The 18,584-nt window shown below is 43.8% G+C and overlaps 2 long non-coding RNA genes across 2 annotated transcripts; both read right to left on the minus strand.

Moving 5' to 3' along the window:
* Nucleotides 1–214: 214 nt before the first annotated feature.
* On the minus strand, nucleotides 215–3,789 carry LOC123386018. Its single transcript, XR_006599401.1, has 2 exons — nucleotides 1,492–3,789; nucleotides 215–493 (listed from the first exon to the last, which is right to left on the minus strand). It is a non-coding gene; the product is annotated as an uncharacterized LOC123386018 (long non-coding RNA).
* Nucleotides 3,790–5,347: 1,558 nt separating this feature from the next.
* LOC123386017 lies at nucleotides 5,348–11,920 on the minus strand. Its single transcript, XR_006599400.1, has 3 exons — nucleotides 10,694–11,920; nucleotides 9,857–10,032; nucleotides 5,348–8,729 (listed from the first exon to the last, which is right to left on the minus strand). It is a non-coding gene; the product is annotated as an uncharacterized LOC123386017 (long non-coding RNA).
* Nucleotides 11,921–18,584: the final 6,664 nt, after the last annotated feature.

An 18,584-nucleotide genomic window follows, 5' to 3' on the forward strand; every position in this document is an offset into this window, starting at 1 on the left:
ATAGGTTTGTTTTTCAACACTGTCTGAGTTCCCACCCTGACCCTCAATTTGTCCCCTCCTCCACATGAGCGCATTTCTTACCTGGTCACTCTGAAGACCTCTAAGGGAGGGACTTGAGGAACTAAGCTGTGGAGTCTATGGGTCCAGTCATAAATGTATACTGTATTATTCAGGGTTCTCCGGAGAAACAGAATCAATAAGAACTACAGCCATAGATGTAAAATAGGAAATGAGATTTATTATAAGGAATTCGCTCACACAATTATGGAGACTGAGAAGTCCCAGGATCTGCCATCTACAAGATGGAGACCTAGAGAAGAAGGGGTATAATTTTCAGGCCCGAGAGCCTGAGAATTAATGGTGTAGATTCTAGTCTGGATCTAAAGGCTTCAGAAGCAGGAACTTGGAGGGAAGCAGAAAACCAATGTTCCAGATCATGCAGTCAGGCAGAGAGGGAATTCAGCCTTCTTCCACCTTTTTGTTCCTTTTGGGCCTTCAACAGATTGGTTAATTCTTTTTTTTTTTTTTTTTTTTTTAATGTTTATTTATTTTGAGAGAGAGAGAGAGCAAGCAGGGTAGGGGGCAGAGAGAGAGGGCGAGGATCCCAAGCAGGCTCTATGCTGTTAGAGAAGAGCCCAATGTGGGGCTCGAACCCATGAATCGTGAGTTCATGACCTGAGCCTAAATCAGGAGTTGTGTACTTAACCAACTGAGCCACCCGAGTGCCCCCAGATTGGTTAATTCTATGTGACAACTTAACTGGGACACAGGATGCCCTGATACCTGGTTAAGCATTATTACCTACCTGCACTGGCCAGGGAGGAGGGTGTTAGTCAATCCACTTCACTCCATGCACCAATTCAAGTGCCAATCTACTCCATAAACACCCTCACAGACATATCCAGGTATAACATTTAACCAGATATCTGGACACCCTCTGTGCCAGTCAAGTTGACACCTAAAATTAATCATCACAAATACCTACAAGCTCAGGTAATTGCTCCATCTTCCCTCTCTCTTCACCCTCCAAGGCCAAATAGGCCCTAGGTTTTCCCAATGTTCACACCTCATAGAAAATTACTGTTATGTCCTTTCCACTATCCATTTCCCCTAGCACCAGCTTTGGGGATTTGTCTTGGGGCACTGCTTCAGCATTTATAATCTTAGTGGACTGTTAATGAAGACTCCCTCCATTGCTTGGCCAAGGGCTTGACATGTGACCCAAGCTAGGCCAATTAGATGGTCTTTTTCTTAAATCTTGCATGGGATGACATGAAAAAAGAATTCATCGATCCCCAAGGTGGTACCCTGAAGGGATTATCCCTTAGCCCCAGCTCCCTTGATTTCACTGTCTTGGTTCCTCATCTTTCTGGGATAGCCTCTTCAGTATTTTCTTTGATTCTTTGAGCCATCCTCTTTTCTTTCTAATATAATCATTTTTTGCTTAAGTTAGCTAGCATTTTTCTGTTGCTTACAACTAAACAGTCTTACCTTAAAATTCTACTTTCTTAGAGGAGCTGAGTGGTCTGCTCCTCTAGTGGGCTCATATCTGGAATCTCTGGATTGGATTAAAATCTTTTTTAGTCCTGGAATGAGACAAATGTTTGTCATGTCTTCTCTCAAGAACCCATTCTTTATTGCCTGACTCATCAGGACCCACTCCCAGCCTGACTTCTAGGTCTCTACACTCAGGTCACAGCCTGAAATAGCCACAATTATCTCTCTTGACTCCATATCACAAGTCCTACAGCCAGGTCAGGCTGATCTCCTTGTTATTTCCCAAAAATAGCAGACTCATTCCTATGCTGTGCCTTTGCTCGTGATGTTCTCGGACACCCGACAAGCCATTGGCCCTCTGCTGAGTGTCTGAGCCCCTCTCAGACTTTCAAACCTTAGGCCACATCTTGCCTCTTCCTTTCCCAAGGCTGTACACTATCAGGCCCACAGCAGCTTCTGGATCAAGCACTTCAATAGGCTCTTTTTGATGTGGGACAGAACAAGTGATTTCTCTGGTTGAGCCTTATTTCTTTGGTAGGCTTAATTCTTTGAGGACTGAGTACAGGCTCCAGGTGTTTTGGTACTTTTCTTGCATGGGCCTCAGCATTGAGCACAAGGCTGGATGTACTGTGGGTACTCATGTTTATTTCTCCAACAGCCCCCATTTGGAAATTGCCTTGGTCCTATAACCTACATTCTTCACTCATTTATCCAACATTTATTAAGCACCTACTAAGTGTGGGTACTATGCTACGCTCTGGAGGTTCACAATGAATAAAACATGGTGAAGGAATTCACAGTCTATGGCCAAGATTTATTGAGAATTAGGTGTAGCAGAATGACATATTGAAAAAATAACTGTCTAGTTTTTTTCAGCTGTAGGCTCACCCCAGAGGAATGAAAGGCATTCCCACCACTCCTGGGGGAGAGCCAGAAGTTGTGTCCTTGACTTTCTTGACCCCCAGCAGGATTTGTGTGTTTCTACATAGAAAGGAAAATCTGCAAGCAGTGAGTTGCCCAGAAGACAACTTCTACACAGGCTTTCTTAACAGTTTAGGATTGGAGGTTTAATGCTTCCTGGACTAAAAATGGATGAGCCCAACTCAGGTGGGTGAGTTGGAGTTCTCAAGACTAGAAAGGGGAGGAAGGTATGAATTCCATCAGAGCAGGAACCTGAGCTCACATGAGTGCAGGTTCTCTGATGTGGGAGGACCTAGAGGGAAGAATATTTAGGTGAACAAATACATGATAGTAACAGTTTCTATTTTTTGCACATTTACTCTATGCCAGGCACTGTGTTAAGTACTTTATATATATTCATTTATCTCTCCCAAGAACTCTATCAAGTAAGTACTATTATTTTTTCCATTTTACAGATGAGGCAAAGAAAAATTAAATGAGTTTCCCAGGTTATGGGTCTGAGGATCAAACCCAGGCAATCATTGAGTGCCATACATGACTGTGAGGACTGAGCACAGGGACACAGTTTGGGGAGGCTTGGTTAAACTTGTCACAGACAGGATAGAGCTGCCTCAGAACCCCCACCTTCAGGAGTACCTCCGCATTCCAGGAAGAAGGCATAGCTGTGGCAACTGGAACAAACCGAGGTCGAGATAATCTTGGAAAGAAGGGGCATTTATCGATCAACTATGGCCAAAGTAATGCTGCATAACAATCACCAAATTTCAGTACACACAGCAATGAACATTTGTTTAGTGTATGTGTTTAGCAACCAGTTGGGAGCTAATTGCTTATAGAGTGGCTTTGGCTGGGATAGTTTTGCTCTGCCCCATGTGTCTTTCATCTTCCTTCCAGGATCAGTAGGCTAGTAGGGGGATGTTCATCTCACGGAGATGGAAGAAGCACAAGAATAACAGCCCCAGTGCACAAGCCTATTTTAAGTCTTTGTTTATGTCAAGTCTGCTAAAATACTCCTGGTCAAAACAAGTCATGTGGCCAAGCCTAGAGTCGAGGGTTGGAGAAACACACTGCCCAAAGGAGCAACCTGCATAGTTACCTGGCAAAGAACGTAGTTGTATAATCCTGTTACCTAGGAGGCAGTGAAGAGATGGAACAATACTGTAGTGTTCCAATAGAACTTAACCTGGACTTAATTTTGATTTAGAGAGAGAGTGAAATCTTACATTATATCGTGGAGCAGTTCATGCCTGTTACAAAGATAAATTCTATCTTCAGGGACCACAAAACTTGCTATGTGAATATTTAAATGTTTAGTTTTTATTTTAGTGAAAACTTTTTTTTTTAATGTTTCTTTATTTATTTTGAGAGAGAGAGCACATTCACAAGAGTGAGAGCAGAGGAAGGGCAGAGAAAGGGGGAGAGAATCGTATGCAGGCTCCATCCCACCAACCAACAAGACCATGACCTGAGCCGAAACCAGGAGTTGGACACTCGACCTACTGGGCCACTCAGGCACCCCTATTTTAGTGAAAATTGTAAAAAATACCTCTTCACAAAAACATTCTTTGGATGGCCTCGTTGCCTTACAATTTTCAAAGCTCCATTGATCACCAAGAGTATCAGCATTTAACTTTAAAAAAATTTTTTTAATGTTTATTTATTTTTGAGACAGAGACAGAGCATGAATGGGGGAGGGGCAGAGAGGGAGGGAGACACAGAATCCGAAGCAGGCTCCAGGCTCCAAGCCGTCAGCCCAGAGCCCGACGTGGGGCTCGAACTCACGGACCGCGAGATCGTGGCCTGAGTTGAAGTCGGATGCTTAACCGACTGAGCCACCCAGGCACCCCTCAGCATTTAACTTTTTAATATAGGTTTTTCAAACTAGGGTCTGTATTCTTAGGAAGCCATGCATTTTCAAGGTTGGAAAACATTAGTGAGAATGATACAAAACAGAGAATGTATACAAGAGGCCCAGATACCGTGCTATAGGGCAGCTCTGGGGCTCAGGACAGGATTTATGGTGCCTTGCAGGGAAGCAGTGGTGGCACTTAAATAGGTCTTGAAAAATGGCAGGGTGGCGTCCTAGGGATAATTTCCAGGTTCCTTCTCTGTATGGAAATAACCAGATTCCTCATTTCTGGGACTTTTCTAGGTAGGGAGCTCTACCTTCCATATCTGCAAACGTGGAATTTGTTCTTGCATGTTTTTGCATCAGGGCTTTGTCCTTCACCTTCACAGATATGCTGCTAATTATAGCATTTGAAGAGGAGGCTGGGGAGTGTAATGGCTAAGCTCCCTGGCTTTGAAGCCAGGTCAACCAGGGTTCAAATCATGAGTTTGACTATTGCTAGCTCTGGGCCCTTAGGCAAGTTGCTTGAACTCCAGGAGCTAGTTTCCTCCACTGAAGAAGTGAATCTTCATTCTCTAATGGGGTGTTTAAAGATTTACTACTCATCAGTGAAGACTGGGCTTTCTTCATGGGAATATTTTTGACTTCTGATTAAATTTTGTTAATGGTTGTAGGATGATCCGGGTTTCCTATTTTAGGTTGAATCAGTATTAGTAAGTTATATGTGTCAAGCAATTTGTCTATTTCACATATATCTTCAATTTTATTTGTACAAAATTATTCATAATATTCTCTTCATTTCTTTCTAATACCTGAAGCGTCCATAACAATATCCCTCTTTTTACTTCTTTTTTTAAATTAAAAAAAAATTTTAATGTTTATTTATTTTTGAGAGAAAGAGTTAGAGAGAGAGACACACACACACAGAGCATGTGCAGGGGAGAGGCAGTGAGAGATAGAGACAGAATCTGAAGTAGGCTCCAGTCTCTGAGTTGTCAGCACAGAGCCCAACGCGGGGCTCAAACTCACAAGCTGTGAGATCATGACCTGAACTGAAATTGGACACTGAACTGATTGAGCCACTCAGGTGCCCCCATCTTTAAAAAAAAATTTTTTTTTAAATCCCTCTTTTTCATTCTGAAATTGTTTATTTTTTTTTCTTTCAAGTTTTTCTTGGTCACTATCATGAGAAATTCATCGGTTTTCACAGAATTGGCTTTTGGCTTGGCTGATCTTCTCTACTGCATATTTGGTTTCTGTTTCTTCAATTTCTATTTTTTATCTTGCTATTTCCTTCTACATTATTTGAGTTTATTTTGCTGTATTTTTTTCTAACTTATTAAGATATATCCTTAGCTCATTAATTTTCAATCATCTTGCTTTCTGACATGCATTTAAGGCTCTACATTTCCTTTGGAAGCTTAAATGGAAAAGATATACTCAAGTGCCTGGTCCCAAATAGGCACTCAGTAAATATCTTATCATCTCTATCATCATCACTGTCCAGGGTCAATTGTTATGAGACTCCCTAGCACAGTTTCTAGCTCTCTTGCTCTCTAAGGTGACATATGTCCCCTGAGTTTTCAACAGCAGACTCTATGAAGACTTATTCTGGGCGACAGATCTCCTCCCTTTTTGGGTTTTGGGGAGACTTCCTCTGGAGGAGAAGGTAGGGCATAGAGAGGGGCATGTGCCTTTGGCCCCATCTTTCTCAGGGAGCTCAGAAGTTCTCTTCCTAAGATGGCTGGCAAGGTCCCAGGCCCATGGAAAGTGTGAATTCTAGCCTGCAGGCCTGTGGCAGATTATATTTTCCAGAATTGGTCCGATACTATCTCCCACCCCACATGCTTTTTTAGACTTTGCTGTTCCCCCGTCAAGAGGCAGAGTATACTTTCCCTCCCTTTGAGTCCTGAGGGCTCCCTTATACATTCTAGATTACAGTGGAAGTAGTGCTGAGAAACTTCCTTGGCTTTGTGATGAGAGGAGATGTAGCTGCCACCTTGTTAGCTGAAAAACTCATGTTTAGAGCCCTGAGTCACCATGTAGGAAGTCCAACTACCATGCAATCACCTTGTTGTGAGGAAGCCAGAGCACTTAGAGAGGTCATGTGTAGGCACTCTGGTCTCCAGTCCTAATCTTCAGGTCAGGGTGCCTGGGTGGCTCAGTCGGTTAAGCATCTGACTTGAGCTCAGGTCATAATCTCATGGTTCATGAATTCAAGCCCCACAGCGGACTCTTGGATCCTCTGTCTCCCTCTTTCTGCCCCTCTCTTCCTCTTTCTCTCTCTCTCTCTTTCTCTTTCTCTCCCCCAAATAAATAAATAAATAAATAATAAAAATCTTAAACCAAAACTGTACTGATCTTCAAGTCAATCCAGCCCAAGCACCAGATATGTGAGTAAATGAGCCTTTGGGGATTCTAGCCCCAAACTGTTGAGAGACCCATATCCTTTTAATCTTATCAGCTGAGGCCTCAGACATTGAGAAACGGAAACAACCATCCCCACACCGTGCCCCATCCAAATTCTTGATCCAGAGAATGATAAACATAAAAAAAAATGATTGTTTTAAGCTCTAAGCTTTTGCTACACAGCAATAGATAACTGGAACAAGTGCTCATTATCTCCTCTGGCACCTCACTGCTCCACCACACGCCTTCAACCTCCATCATGCTCTGTTGAATGCTTTGGATTTCCCACTTCGGTCCGAGCAGAGCTTGCAGAAACAGCATAGCAGAGGTCTTTTGCGCGAGTCCTGTGGGAGAATACTGGAAATGGAGATTCTGTGATTCTATCAATTTGTCTAAACTGAGCTCTCCTAAAACCTTTGGTTCCCAACTTTTCCATGTGCTAAGATCTCCTATATCTCATTTAAAAGGCTGGGCATCTCCCATGTAATGTTGATTGTACTTGGAGTGTGGCTTCATAACATAGCTCACGTCTATGGAGACCTTACTAAGTGCTGAGCACTATGCTGAGTATTTTACATACATTATCCTCCTGAACCTAATAACAAAGCTTGTGCTCAGGTTCTAGCTCACAGGGTTCCTAATAACCGCCTCAGTGGTAGAGCAGTTTTATATTTGAGAGAGAGACAGACGGACAGAGAGAGAGAGCTAGGGAGAGGCAGAGAGAGCAGGAGACACAGAATCCGAAGCAGACTCCAGGCTCTGAGCTGTCAGTACAGAACCTGATGCGGGGCTTGAACTTAGGGATCGTGAGATCATGACCTGAGTGGAAGTCAGACGCTTAACTGACTGAGCCACCCAGGTGTCCAATTGTCCTCATTTCTGATCTTGCTCTTCTAACCTCAGGGCTGATAGTGTGATTTCCTGCAATCACTAATCTTTGGATAACCTCATCTCCCTCTTTTTGCTCCTCTAGCCCTTCCCACATGTTTGTTACCAATTCCTCAAACTAAATTCCTCCTACTGGAAAAATCTAGAGTGATTTCTGATTTTTCCTGAGTGTCTTTTGACTGATATACTTGGCTTTACAAAACTTCGTATAACCTAAGCTTTATTCAACTCTCAACCTAAGCTTTATTCAACTCTCCAACCTCATCTCCAGTCATTCTCCATCCTGCTCGTCAAGCTTCAGCCACGCCTGTCTCCTTTCTCTTCCTCAAATAACTGTGGCCTTTCCTTGCCTTGGGGCCTTTGCACCTGTCATTCCTAATGCTTGGAAGGCTTTTCTTCCAGCACTTTGCAAAGCTGGCTCCTTCCCATGCCTCGAATCTCAGCATAAATGTCAGCTTTGCCTAGCATCCCTGACTAGAACTTAGTGTGAGCTTACCCCTCACCTAAGTACTCTTATCACATCACTCTTTTATTGTCTCCACAGCACTTATTACTAGCTGACCTTATCATGCTGATCTATTCCTTAACTTGTTTATTGTCTGCTGATTTATTCCTTAACTTGTTTATTATCTTTTTTGCAGACTAAAATGAAACTCTGAAGGGGCAGAGAGCTTGTCTGTCTTGTTTATTACTGTAGCCAGGGGCTGGCACGGAGTTGATACTTAATATATATTTTTGAGTGAATGAATGATGGAGTGAGTGATGTGCAAGCCTCTACTCAGGCCTGAGATATGCCTGGCCCCTGCTGATATGTTTAACATTGGAGGTTACCCAAGGGAGAGGTTTCCCTGCCTCCCTTGAGGCAGGACCAGCAAGGTTTCTGCCCAGCAACAGGGCCCTGAGCTCCACTTGTGCCTTCATGCAGGCACCTCCTGGGCAGTGGGAGCCTTCCCTGTGGCTTTGCCTCTGTCTTCTGGCATGTTCTAGTCAGCCTGTTTCTTTCCATGCTTCCAGCAGGCTGCAGGGCATTAATGATTAAAAGTGCAAACCTGCCCAGGGCCAGTATCAATTGGACCACATGCCCACAATGTAGGCAGCTCATTAACTCCAATAAGCTAGGACCCCCTCTCCGAAAGCTTTTGCATCCGTGTACCACAGGTGATAACTATAAAGAAAAAACAAGATTGTTGAAAATTAATTTTACTGATCATCACATTCTTATCAAACAATAAGAAGCAGAAAGTTTCTGTTACATAAACATGTAACTGAAACCACTGCTATAATAACAAGCTGAATCCAAAAAAATGCAATGAAATTCATACTGTAATACAACTCTAAAGAGCCATTATATTTTTCTTTGAAGAAATTATGACAAAATAAATTATGGTATCTTACTCTGTACAAAACAAAACAAAAACTCATTTTACTGCTATTGTGGAATAGAGTAGCCAGCAGGATGAAGCTTTCTTTGCAAGGTTGGATTTTCCACCAGGTCATCTTGTCCATCTCCCTGCCTCTGGGGAGACCTCTTTTTTTGTTTTAAAATCTTTAGTTTGGGGGTATCCTCTGGATACCAGGCTAGCTGATGCAGACAGAGGAAACACACAGAAGTCACATAGAAACCTTTATAAGAACATTGGGAGTACAATTTCCAACAAAGTTTGAAAAAGGCATTGGGAGAAGCTGAGTCTGGGATAGGACCTGGGTTTGACCAAAACAAGAAGGGCAGAAGAGTCTAGCCAAAGGCTGGCCTGCCCTGGACTCATTTACCAGCAACTGCATGCCCTTCCCCAGTCCAGGAACCCCTGGCTGGGCAGGTGGATGGGGTGGGGATGAGAGCCTCTGAACGCTCCTGGAGGCCGGCAGGCATAGTAACTTTACCATCTTTCTATTATTTGTTCCCAATTCCTCTACATTAGGTTAACTAAACCATTCACCATTCCTTGTCTAAGTTTCCACTTTCCCTCTTCTGTGGCTTTCTCATGCTGTTCCTCTGCTAGAATGCCCTCTCTTCTTCTATACCCATCTAGATCCTCTGGTATTGTTCAAGACTCAGCCCTAAAGCCACTTCCTCCAAGATGCCTTCTCTGATCTCTCCCCTTTGAACTCCTAATGCCTTCATCAAGGACTCTAGTCACTTTCTCTTGTATAATGAGCATTTATGTGCTTGTACCCCTTTGTAATGATTATATTATCTTCCCCAATTGTTCACTTCTCTCTATAAAAGTACTGTGAATCACCATGCATTGCGATGTTAGTTTCAAGTCCTCCCCATGGAAGCAGGATAGTTACCTTGTTGCAACCAGATTTGGTCATGTGACTTGCTGGCCAATCAAATGGCAACAGAAGTGATCAGAGCAGAAGCTTTAGGAGCCATCACAGTATCCTCTTTATACTGTGCCACAGAATGGCATGTCCTATCCTAGAGTGAAAAAGACGCTTGGAGCTGAGCCAAAGCTCACCTGAAGCTGAGGAGCAAGAAATAAAGCACTGCTGTTTATACACCACAAAGATTTTGTGTTGTTTGTTACCACAACAAAGCTAACCTGAACTAACAAAGCTTTCCTGAACTTCAAGCTCCTTGGGGCAGATCACATCTTATTCATGATTTGTCTCCTCTCCTTCGTAAACCTGGCATAGAGCTAGGGTCACTTAGAGGCTTAAGTAACTGTTTACTGAGTGAGCAAATAAGTAAACAAACCTATCATTTACTGAGCGCCCCTGTAAGAATCCCTGACCTGGTATAGTGCTCTGCAGTTCACAGTGTGGTTTTACAGACACTGTTTCAGTGGGTCTCAGAACAACCCTGCGAGAGCAGTGAGGGAGAGTGGACATCTGCTACTTTTTGTCTGCCTCACATCCCAGTTAGCGTCTGTCCAATATCTCCTATTCCGCTTGATTCTGCTGGGACTTCTAGGGGTATAAGAGTAGTCCCTCTAGTCCCAGGGGTAGGCATGTGACCCAGGTCTGCCCAATCCCAGGATCTCATCCTCTGGATACAGTGACTGGACCAGAGATAGGCATATGCCCTGAATAGGGCCAATCAGAACCCTTTCCTGAGAGGAGGTGCAGACCCAGAAGAAAGGCGTCTAGAGAGAGTTCCATGGGAAATCTCAAGAGAACACTCACTGTTCTGTAGTCTTCCCATATTTATTCGACATGATCAAAGCTTCTACCTCCTAACTTCTGTCTCTTCAAACATCTTTCACTCTCTTCATCCCTCACTTTCAGCTGATGACCTTGCCTCATCCCTCATGGAAAAAAGAAAAGCAATTTGAAGTGCTTCCTCATTTTCCTGGCACCAGCTCTACTTCCCTACCTGTATGTGTCCTCCATGATTTGCCTTCCCTCTTTATACAGTGAATTGAGTGTCTCTGCTTCCATCACTAGAAGAACATGTTCAACATCATACAAACATTCTCTAATATATTCCAGCTTTACAACATAAACAACCCTCCCATTACCCGCATTTCCCTCTGTTGTCACCCAGTTTTTCTATGTGTCATGGCAAAACTTTTTGAATTTGAAAGAGTTGTGTATAGCTGCTGTCTGACTTTCTCCCTCAACATCCTCTCTTCAGCCCCTCCGGGTGAGCTTCCATCCCCACTGCTCCACTGAAATTAATCGTGTTGGCATCACCACTGGTCTGCATGCTGCTGGGTCTGAGAGCCACGTCTCAGCAAGGTTGACCGCTACTTCCATCTTGAAACTTCTCTCCTCTTAGTTTCTTGGACACCACATTCTCCTGGTTTTCTACCTCACTGACCACTTCTTCTCAGTCTTCTATGCCGGCTCCTTCTCTTCCACAAACCACTAAATATTGAACAGCCCCAGAGCTCAACCTAGTACCCCTTCTATTCTCTATCTACATCTAGTCCCTAGGCTGGTTTTCTATGACTGCCAAATTAATATCTCCAAAGCAGACCTCTCTTCTGAACGTCATCCTTATATACCTATCGGCCCACTTAACATCCCCTTTCACGAGGCTTTATAGGTTGAATTGTCTCCCCAAAATATATGTTGAAGTCCTAACCTCTTGTACCTATGAATATGACCTTTTTTGGAAATAAGGTCTTTGCAGATATAATCAAGTTAAGATTAGGTCATAATGGGTTACGGTGGCCCTACAGTCAGTATGACTGGTATCCTTATAAGAAGAGGAGAAGACATAAAGACAAGAGACACACAGGGAGAATGCTTTGTGAATACAGAGGCAGATATTGGAATGACGTATCCATAGGCCATGGATTGCTGGCAATGCGAAGATCTAGGAGAGAGACATGGAACAGATTCTTCCTCAGAGCAGCCAGAAGGAACCAAACTTACTGACGCCTTGGTTTCAGACTTCAGACCTCCAGAACTGTGAGAGGATACATTTCTGTTTTTTAAACCACCCAATTTGTGGTCATTTATTACAGCAACCCTAAGAAACTGCTACTACATCTAATCAGCATCTCAAATTTAATGTGATCAGAATAGAACTCTTATCCCCACCATGCCCTAATCCATTCCTCCCCTAGCCTTTCCCCTAAACCCTCCTTCCACCCTGACCCCTGGCCTCCTTTCCATATAGTAACCAGAGTTTTCTTGTTTTTTTAAGTTTTTATTTAAATTCTAGTTAGTTAGCATATAGTGTAATAATGATTTCAGGAATAGAATGTGATTCATCATTTTCATATAACACCCCAGTACTCATCCCAACAAGTGCCCTCCTTAATGCCCATCATAAATCTAGCCCTTCCCCCCACCCACCTCCCGCCATCAACCCTGTTTGTTCTCTATAGTTAAGAGTCTCTTATGATTTGCTTCCCTTTCTTTTTCCCCTTCCCCTATGTTCATCTGGTTTGTTTCTTAAATTCTTCATATGAGTAAAATCATATGGTGTTTGTATTTCTCTGACTGATTTGTTTTGCTTAGCATAATACACTCTAGCTCCATCCACACTGTTACAAATGGCAAGATTTCATTAATTTTTTTACATTTTTTTTTAAAACTTTAGAGACCACATCCACATGAATAGGGGAAAGGGGCAGAGAGAGAAAGAGAGAAAGAGAATCTTAAGCAAGCTCTGTGCTCAGTGTAGAGCCAGACGCAGGGCTTGATCCCATGACCCTGGGATCCTGACCTGAGCCAAAATTAAGAGTTGGTTGCTCAATCGACTGAGCCACTCAGGTGCCCCAAGATTTCATTCTTTTTGATCCCTGAGTAATATTCTACTGTCTATATGAACCACATCTTCTTTATCCATCCATCAGTCAATGGACATTTGGGCTCTTTCCTTACTTTGGCTTTGTTGACAATGCTACTATAAACCTTGGGGTGCATGTGTCCCCTCAAATCAGTAGTTTGGGCAAATACCTAGTAGTACAGTTACTGGGTTATAGGATAGTTTTGTTTTTAACTTTTTGAGGAACCTCCACACTGTTCTCCAGAGTAGCTGCACCTGTTGGTGTGCATTCCCAGCAACAGTGTAAGAGGTTCCCCTTTCTCTCCATCCTGGCCAACAGCTGTTGTTTCCTGTGTTGTTAATTTTAGCTATTCTGACTGATTCGAGGTGGTTCTCATTGTACTTTTGATTTGTATTTCCCTAATGATGAGTAATGTTGAGCATTTTTCGTGTGTCCATCAGCCACCTGGATGTTCTCTTTGGAAAAAAGTCTATTCATGTCTTCTGCCCATTTCTTCACCGGATTATTTGTTTTTTGGGTGTTGAGTTTTGGTAAGTTCTTTATAGATTTTGGATACTAACCCTTCATCAGATATGTCACTTGCAAATATCTTCTCCCATTTTGTAGATTGCCTTTTAGTTTTGTTGATTGTTTCCTTTGCTGTGCAGAAGCTTTTTATCTTGATGAAGTCCCAATAGTTCATTTTTGCTTTTGTTTTCCTTGTCTCCAGAGGCGACCAGTGTTCTTTTTAAAACATAAGTTAGATGATCTCTGTTGTTTCAAACCCTTCAAAGGCTTTCCACAGTCCTTTGAATGCAATAAAAGTTCCATATCTTGGCCTACAAGATCCTTTGTGATCTGGCCCCTGCATCCTCTTGGTTGTCATCTCTTACTGTTCTTTTCTTGGCTCACTGTTCTCCACCCACACTGGCTCCTTTCTGTTTCTTGAACAAACTCATTCATCACTTGGGACCTCTGCACTGAGTATTTGCTCTCTCTGGAGCATAGATGTGTCCAAATTGACCTTTCCTGACCACCTAACATAAAGAGGACCCAGTCTCTAAGTGTTAGTTCCTTCATGGGAGAGCATGTTCCTGTGTGTTGAGTCCATGGCTCCAGTCCCTGTAACCTTGGTTCTGGGCTTCCTTTGACTCTCTGATTAGAATTCTCCCAAGTCTGTGAATCAGTGCATTCAGTTTTTGTTTAAGAATTTGAGAGAGGGGCACCTGGATGGCTCAGTCGGTTGAGCGTCCGACTTCGGCTCAGGTCATGATCTCGTGGTTTGTGAGTTTGAGTCCCGTGTTGAGCTCTGTGCTGTGACAGTTCGGAGCCTGGAGCCCAATTCGGATTTTGTGTCTCCCTCTCTCTCTGCCCCTTCCCCACTCGTGCTCTCTCAAAAATGAATAAACGTTAAAAAAATAAAAAAAAAAAGAGAATTTGAGAGAGATTTCTGACACTTTCAGTAGAAAGTCCTACCTAATCAAAAGCTAAGCCTAGTCTCTACAAAGGACCCCATCCCAAGGAACGCTATTTGTTTGTCCAGGCCCTTCCTGTGCAAGAAGCCCTGCTGGCTTTAGATTAGCATCTTCAAACTTTCTTTTTTCTCTTTTTAAAAAAAAATTGTTTTTGCCATCTTCCAACTTTCTATCCTGTGATAGGAAAAGGCCGTTTCCAGCTTCTACCAAGAGAAGAGGGAAGCTGAGCTCACAGTTATCTACTAAATGTCTTCACCCCACCAACCAGCTGTCAGAGTTTCCCTGACCCTTGTCTCCTTGCAGAGTGAGGAGGAAGCAGAGCAAGATGGAAGAATGTAGAGAGAAAGGAGCCTCAGGGATGTGTCCGTGTGATCTGCAGTTTGCTACCAACCCCAAAGTGTTGAAAAGAGCTCTGTAGCACCTTGTGATGATGATCACAATTGCATTTACTGGGCACATTCTGGATGCCAAGCACCATGTTAGGACTTTAATAATAATAGCTCATCAACTGCTACCGTTAGGGGAGTGCGGTCTCTGGACCAGGCACAGTGCTAGGCGCTCTAGAAACTGTAGAACACCTATTTCTCACAACATTTTTCTGAGGTAGATATTGCTATCCCCACCCAACAGATGTAGAAACAGATTCAGTGAGCAGAAGGGACTTGCCAGGTGGTTTCTACTGCAAAGCTGTGATCTTCCTTCTGCATGGCATTGCCTCTTTGCTAAACCTCCTGACACCTGATTCCCAGAGTAAGAACAACCTGTGACTCACTGCAGGTACTAGGACCTGCAACTCTCCTGTTTCAGCCAGTGAGTCACCAGAATGAGGACCTGCACCCCAGGAATCTGACCCCAAGGAGCTGTCTCCAGCCCTTTTTCGGCAGTGCTTTGGAGGAAGATATTAAAGCCTGAGTCACTTCCCTGGGAACTTCCTTGCAGAGACTGTCCCCAGAAGAAGATATTGCAGGATTCTGAGCTGGACTGTGCAGGGGGCTGATTCCTGCCAACCGCCAGAGGTGATTTGCCTCTGCCTGTTCACGTCACTGCAGCAAGGGTAGGCTTGGGGCAGTGTCCCAGCGGGAGCTTCTCCAGATGCGGACAGGCCTGGTCAGGAGCTGCCGGGGTAAGACAAGTACCATGTATAGTAGGCCCCTGGGGGTGGAGGTCTGGGAAGGGGATGGAGTGGGCATATGACACCAAGAAAATGATTCTTAAGGCCTCCTCCTAGGGGCCTACACAGAATGGCAATCTGAGATTCTGTGGGTCAGGGTTGAGGCCATATTAGTGAAAGGCCTTCAGCCTGACCCCCCTGTAGAGGACAGTGAGGCCACTGGTGTGAGCACATGCCATGGCCAAGAACTCAGCAGGGATTTGGCAGGCAAGTGTCAGGAGCCACAGGCTGGATATTGGCACAGACCTGAGGGTCCAGAGAGAGCCCTGCATGGCATGTTGGTGATGGAAGACTTTTAGGGACCTGGATTCCAGCCTCCTTATTGAACAGATGTAGAAACCACAGCCCTGGTAGGGGAGGTGAGCTGCTTCAGGTCCCATAGCAAATCAGTAATAGAGCTGGCACCTTCCACATCCTGTACCTCCAGGTGAGAAAGTCCCCATCTCTTCCTTGCTCTAACACTAAAAATAGGACAGGAAATACAGGAGGGGAGCAGTATTTAGCATGGCTGCTTTGGGAGGGCCCCTGTGTTTGAGCCCATGTGATGTCCCCTGAGTATCCCTGGAAAGCCAAGTTGGCATTCCGAGTTGTGTGAGTGTGGTTCACTCTTGTGCCAGTCACACACCAGCCCACCTCCAAACACAGAAGGGTGTTCCTCAAACCCTCTGGGCACAGCGTCTTTGCCTGTGATTTTCCTCTGATGATATCTTGTTTTGCCAACTAAATTAAGACTATGACAGAGAACAGAGACTACCTCTAGCAGTTTAGTTCAATTAAGATTTCACATCAACAAATTAAAATGCATTCTCACCGTCTGCAAAGTAAATCTGCCTGCATTTAGAAGGAGGCTCTGACATTTGCTGTTCAGACACCTTAGCCAATGTGAGCTGCATGTCAAAGAGGACCCACCCCTTCTGGGACTGGTTTGGGGGTGTAGAGCCAGGGCTCGTCTCCAGGGACCTACTGCTCTGGGCCAGGGCTTCCCAGTCATGAGTGTGAGGACTAGGCTGAAACTCCAGTAAAGTTTTCACTGGTTCTCTGTAAAATGATAAAAACGAGAAGAATGTAGTCACATTTACCATAAATCTAAACCAGTGCCAACTAAAGGACTATCAACAAATACTTCTTTTTTTTTTAATGTTTTAATTTTATTTTTGAGAGAGAGAGAGAGAGAGAGAGAGACAGAATGTGAGCAGGGGAGGGGCAGAGAGAGAGACACACACAGAATCTGAAGCATGATCCAGGCTGTGAGCCATCAGCACAGAGCCCGATGTGGGGCTTGAACTCTCAAACTGCAAGATCATGACCTGAGCCAAAGTTGTCACTTAACTGACTGAGCCACCCAGGCATCCCAACAAATACTTCTTGAGTGCGTAATTCATCGGTAACTCTTCAAGGGACCGAGGATACACCAATGAACAAAACAGACCAAAATCCTGGCTCTTCTAGAGCTTTCTTCTGTGGGGGAAAGACAGACAATAGACAATACAAATGGATGAAATGCACAATCAGAGAGTGAGAACAGCTATGGGGAAAAAATAAAAGTAGGACAGAGGATAGGGAGTACAGAGGGCAAAAGGATTTGTAATTTTATTTTATTTTTTAAATATTTTATTTTTTTTTAATGTTTAATTATTTTTGAGAAAGTGAGAGAGTGAGCAGAGGGATGAGGTGGGGGGTGGGGTGCAGAAGATTTGAAGCAGGCTCTGTGCTGACAGCAGAAAGACTGATGTGGGGCTTGAACTCATGAATTATGAGATCATGACCTGAGCTGAAGTCAGATGCTTAACCAACTAAGCCATCCACATGCCCCAGGATTTATAATTTTATTTTATTTTTTTTCAGGATTTATAATTTTAAATAGGGAATTTGGGAAGGTCTCCATGAGAAGGTGACAATTGAGTCAAGTCCTGGAAATGTGGGGAGTGATTGATGTAGATTTGGGAGGTGTGGGAGGCAGCACTTGGGGCAGGGAGTGCAACGGCTACTGGGGGATTGGTGGGTGTGTGTATGGCGAATGCTGAATGAGCAGGAGCCAGGAAGAGGAGAGGATGTTGGAGCAACAGGGCTGGAGGCCTGGAGGCCATTGTACAGCCTTCAGATGATTCTCTTACTGAACAGGAAGCCAGCACAGGGTTGGAGCAGAGAAGAGGCTTTGTTTTCAAAATGAACAGGATGGCTGTGGCTGCTCTGTGGAGCACAGACAGAAGGAAGGCAAGGCTGGGACCAGGGAGAAGACCCAACAGGAGACTATTGTGTTACCTGAAGTGAGTTATGGTGATGGCCAGAGTGACAGCTGAGGAACTGAGGGACACATCGGCTCAAAATACTTGATACCAGTAAGCATTTAAGGGCAGAAGCCCCTTGAGATCTTTGCCAAGTGCCGAATCTGTGCCACTCTTAAAGCCCTCAAGTCCTTAGTAGTGGCACATAGACTGTCCACAATGTGGTCTCCAAAAAGTGGACGTTTTCCTCTGTAAAATTAGATGGATGATATTTTCTTTCTATACAAGGCAGGTAAAGAGTGTTTTCTCCATGAATATTGGAACAGAATTAGAATGGAAGTCCCATGAGGGCAGGTACTGTGCCCACATCCTGTTCTCAGATCTTCCCCAGCACCTATTTCAAGGGCCAGGACATGAGTACCCCCCAAATACTTGTTGAATGAGTGAATAAGCACCCTTTCTCCCACATTTTAGGTAGGAATTAAAACAGATTGAATAAACTCGGAAAATGTTACCTTAAAAAAAATAACTCAGAGGGCTTTTTAAAAATATTTATGTATTTATTTTGAGAAAGAGAGAGGAAGAGAGACAGACAGACAGACAGAGACAGCGTGAGTGGGGGATGGGCAATGAGAGAGGGAGAGAATCCCAAGCAGGCTCTGAGCTGTCAGTGCAGAGCCGGATGTGGGGCTTGATCCCACAAACCATAAGATCATGACCTGAGCAAAAATCAAGAGTCAGACACTTAATGCCCAGGTACCCCCAGAGGGCTATTTGTAGGTAGAGTTTTTCATTTTTGTTTTGTTTTCTCTAAATATAAAGAATTGTGGGGGCACCTGGTTGGCTCAGTTGGTGGAGCATGCAATTCTTGATCTCAGGGTTGTGAGTTCGAGTCCCACATTGGGTACAGAGATTACTTAAAAAAAAAAATCTTAAAAAAAAAAGAATTGTCATTACATAGATTAGGTTTTTGCTTCTAAA

This window comes from Felis catus, chromosome A1 (genome assembly GCF_018350175.1).
Source record: "Felis catus isolate Fca126 chromosome A1, F.catus_Fca126_mat1.0, whole genome shotgun sequence".
NCBI lineage: Eukaryota > Metazoa > Chordata > Mammalia > Carnivora > Felidae > Felis > Felis catus.